General features: G+C 36.9%; 1 long non-coding RNA gene across 1 annotated transcript; it reads right to left on the bottom strand.

Moving 5' to 3' along the window:
• Nucleotides 1-1,205: 1,205 nt before the first annotated feature.
• On the bottom strand, nt 1,206-2,149 carry LOC127088068 (uncharacterized). Its single transcript, XR_007790111.1, has 2 exons — nt 1,487-2,149; nt 1,206-1,396 (listed from the first exon to the last, which is right to left on the bottom strand). It is a non-coding gene; the product is annotated as an uncharacterized LOC127088068 (long non-coding RNA).
• Nucleotides 2,150-4,951: the final 2,802 nt, after the last annotated feature.

The following is a 4,951-nucleotide window of genomic DNA, read 5'->3' as shown; positions in this document are numbered from 1 at the left end:
GTAAGAGCCTAATCCATTAGATAACCTACGCACTTTAAATTTCAGACTAAATCAGATTTAATCTTCGTCTTCAAACAAAACAATATTCGTGCAAGATCTTCAATATCACCGTGATCTAATCAATTAGGGTCTCAATCTAATTAATTATATAACCTATTTTGGAAACTTTTTCTTCTCATATTTTCTAGGCCGGATCTTCATTGATTTTGTGAAACTTTAGTACACTCAAACCGCTAAAAGAAACACGGTAAATAAGTAACTATATTCTTTTCTTCTACATCTCATACTTTTCTTTTCTAATCTTGTGTACTTGTATGAGTCTCACTCTACACCGTAAGTATCATCACTCATGGCCTCATCAAAATTCCTTTAATCCAAGGATTCTTCATTAAGAGTACTTTTTGTGCAAGGTATAACATCAAAAAACCAAGAAAGGAGCCTGATGTCCAACAGAAAAGTGATTTGATCTGCTGTTATGAAGGAAAATTTCTTCAACAATTTCAAAACATACATTCATATTTGTTAAGGATTGCTAAGAAAGTTTTTCACAAAAGTACCCAATCGAATGTTTCCAAATTTTGTGAGAAAGTTCTACTCCAACCTAACTATTCAAGGTTCATCTTTAAAATCTACCGTAAAAGGAATAGAAATCAACATCCTTCCATTGGAGGGTTGTTGAATTAGTTTTTCATTAGCAAATCCATCGAGATCAATTTAAAAAATGTTTGAGCCTCCCTTCCAACGGATATCCTGTATCTACAAACGACCAATAAAGTTTAAGAAATTCAAACTCTGCCATCATCTCTTTCGTTATAAATTCCATGGAGGATATAAAAATTCCTATCAAGGCGAGCTTTAATTACTCTATTCTCTGGTTGCATTGTAATCGTTCACCTTCAATTACTTTATTCAATAAATGACCACTTTCTATCTTTTTTCCTGAGTTTCTGTATACTTTGTATCAGTGTTTTATAGAGCCAATCTGGTATGCTCAAGCTTAACCCAACACTCATGCCATTCATGCTTCCCCTCACCTCCTTTCCCTTTTAACGGGCCTATCATTCTTAATGGGGACTGTAGAACCATAATTTCCTACTGGTTCCTACATGACACCACCATCATATCACCAAATTCAATGGGATCATTAACAAAGGAAGTTATAATAAAATTCACAAGAGTGATGAAAATCTGGTAATAGAACAGAATGAATTCATTTTCAATTATATACAAGGGAAAAGGGATGTGATATCAGAAAAAGAAATTGAGGATTACAGCGGTAGTAACTAGCTCTCTAACTAAAATTGACATGTGGCAGTTGTTACTAACCATGTTCAACTAACTCTTCTTTCTTCAGTAGAGTGTAATAGAAGTATCATTAGAAAAGAATCAAATCAATCTACATATTTCAAATAAAAAATTTCAGAAAATGAGCGCTTACAAAGTATAATCTTACTAAATCTAATATGTGATGAATTTACATTTTCACCTCTAATTGATCTGATTTTTCATCAACTTCAGGGCTACTTCTTCTGAGAAATTCAGCAGACAACTTGAATACACTACCATTGGCAAATTCTACTTCTACCTGAAACAATAATGGTGAAGGTTGCAAGCAAAAACAATTGATGAAATAACTTTTCTATTCCGCGTGGGAACTAGAGTTATGGTTGAATTGTGGTGGTGGACTCCTGATGCGGTGGTCCAAGTCTCCGGTGCGACAGCGCGTAGTGCATCGGTAAGATTAGCACTTTAATGTTCAAGTCACTGATTGAGTCACAAAATAGAGGCAGAGTGAAGTATGAAAATAGTGTGTATATTATTATTCTGAATGGAGAAGATAGGGGAATAGTGATTAGTCCAAAGGCATCAGCAAGCTTCTCAGTATGGCTGAAAAGGGCAGTTTCCTTCTCCTCTTCATCTATGTCTAATGAAACCTCACTTGTGATTGGTGCATAAATACGGGCTTAGTCGGGATCCACGACGGAGAAAATGATGCAGACTTCTGTTTGACTACCCAAACTAGTTTCAGATGTGTTGGAAGTTATTAGTACTTAACAAAAGCACCCTTTGGTTAATTCATTTGTTGAAACTGAAACATGTGAAACTGTCAATACTGTTGAATGAAATTTCATGGATTACAACTAACTAACATAAGATACATTAGGTAGAAATAACTAAGTGACATTTTAAAAGTAACTGTTAGAACATTTTATAATATCTTTTATTAAAAGACTATTATAACATACTTTATAATATTCTATCAATAACTTTCGTTGTTTATATTTTTTAAAGGATAATTTTGAACATATTCACTTTTTTTTTAAGTATATTTTGAAAATTAATACTAAATTGACATTTACCAAAATAATATCAAAATTTTATTTATCGAAAATGATTTTCTTTTTTTATAGAAATGTCCATATATTCATATCGAGTATGAAAACAAGATGGTCGGGAAAGAATTGTATGGAGTTTATAAAATTCTAAGAAATTTTTTAATGTATCTTATATGTTATTTAGACACCACGTGAAAATACTTAAATGTTTCTAGATTCTGGAGGTACATCTTCGGACGCACCTTAAAATGTTAAATGAATCGGAGATGCATCTGTGTAACAATTTAAAACATATACAATGTATTGCACTCAAAAGTCATTTTACAGGAGATGCATCTCCGTTCATTTTTTGGAGATGTATCTTTGTAATCTATCAGAACAGAATTGTACATTTTATGTTTTATTTATTTATATTCAGATGAAGTATATAAACCATATAATCCATATTCAAAAAAATGAAGTATATAAAATCAGATGGTCAAAATGTCATATATAAATAAAGCTGAATACAACGATAAAGTAGCAAGAAGTGAAAATAAAATATAATTCATAGTACAACTACTATATACTATTGCACCATTGTGTATGTCAGACTATATCTCCTCTGCCTCCTCAACTCCTCGACCATCACCCCCCCCCGGTCCTCTGGCGCTATCTCTAGTACATCAATGTCCCCAGTGTCTCCATCATGATGGCATCTAGGATCTGTCTCACATCAGACCCATCAAAGAAGATACCTCTGTTAATGTCTGTCTACACAATCTACACTATGCGACGACATCTAGGCAAAACATCCTTAGCATGATCTAACTGTGTCTACTCCTTCTCTAGTATCTCCTGATGAGTTGGCCTCGGTGGATCTTCTGGAGCAGCCTGCACCATATACGAATGTGACACCCTGAAGAACTACATGGTGTACCCATCGACGTAACTCTAGCCGCTCACATCTATGGTACTACGTGCCTCCTTCAGTACCAGATGACTCTCATAATCATCAAACATGGCATCCATCTATCTACGTGTCAAAGTAGGAGGAACAGATACAACATGATGTCTAGGAATGGTTAGAGTATAGCCAAACTACCGCATGACGCGCTCGGGAAGATGATGAGAAATGAGACGTGATTCGCATGCCAACCATCCAATCATCACATGTGGCCTGATGTGCTCTCTATAACTCATCTGTATATACCTTTTTCAGGTATTCAAACCTAGAAAGAGCTCCCTGGTTCTATCCAACTCCTTTTTCGCCTCCATTGGGTCAGCCCCTAGATAATCTACCATCATCTTGAGTGACTCGTCTTTGGTAATCCTCACGTGATCTAGAAGTCTCCCCTTTATCAGAATATGTTGCAAACACGACACGTCGTCGAGTGTGATAGACATCTCTATAAAGGCAAAGAGTCAGACAACATACGATCGCAAGTTTCGATGATGACAAATGACCACCATGCACGTCTACAAACAAATGCAACACATTACCTATCATATCCTTTCCTATGCTTACCTAAATCTGTTATAATTCTTAAAAACATATGTGGACAAAGTGTGATCATGACGAAATGCATGAAAATCACAAAACACAAATTTTTGCAGATTTGAAGACCTTGAGTCGACCACAAGGGTCGGCGCATAGCTCACGGGTCAGCGCATAATTCAGACAAATTGGAGATTGGTCAGCACATGCGTGCTTGAGTCGACCATAAGGGTCGGCGCATAGCTCACGGGTCAGCGCATAAAACACTTGTGTCGACCACAGGTCGGCGCATGGCATAGTGATGCTATCCACGGGCCAGCGCATGAAATCTTTGAGTCGACCATAGGGGTCGGCGCATTTCCCACGGGTCAGCGCACGCCGACCTATGGTCGACCGCTCGTGCGTAAACTCAGTTTTCTGAGTACTTTCCACTGTTTGAAAAGCTGTTATTTTTGGTTGGTTTGCTAGTTACTATAAATAGAAGTCAAAACACTTTTATCAACTAACATTTGTCAATTTGAATTCAAGTGTTCAAGGAAACAAGAAAGAGTGAAAAAGGTGTCCAAGATTCATCATCTTCATCCTCAACATTTCACAACACATCAACTACACACAACCATTTTTGATGTGCTTCGTGATCGGTTAAAGGTGATAAGGTTCGAAGCTGAGATTGGAGAATCCGGTTCGGGTTGAAGCTTGTGGCAGGTTCTTTCTTGAATAAAACCGTTAGGGTTTTGTCCTCCAATACCGGTTTGTGTTTGGGGGTTTTTGGACGAATTGCTTCATCAATATTCAGCTGAGCGAAGGTGATTGAGAAGAGGAAGTCTTCATCAGTCTAGTAGCGGATTCGGTGATATTGAAGTGAAGGATTCGGGTTCGATTCGTTGTGTTTGAGATCAGCCGGGCCGAGGGTTTGAAGAACGGAAGATTCTTCAACAAAGTGGCTGGAATCGGAGGTCTAGCAACAACGATCGAAGGTCTTGATTCATCTTGAATCAAGGAGCAAGGATAGGAAGCATCATTCAACACATTGGGAGTTCTGTTGTTTACTTGCTTTGCAATCCTTGTATAAACGGTTAAATTTCACAGGTGATATCTAATTAAATCATCTCAATTCTAAGTTTAGAATTGAGGGCAG

This window comes from Lathyrus oleraceus, chromosome 5 (genome assembly GCF_024323335.1).
Source record: "Lathyrus oleraceus cultivar Zhongwan6 chromosome 5, CAAS_Psat_ZW6_1.0, whole genome shotgun sequence".
Taxonomy (NCBI): domain Eukaryota; kingdom Viridiplantae; phylum Streptophyta; class Magnoliopsida; order Fabales; family Fabaceae; genus Lathyrus; species Lathyrus oleraceus.
This window is presented reverse-complemented; position numbering and strand designations above follow the sequence as displayed.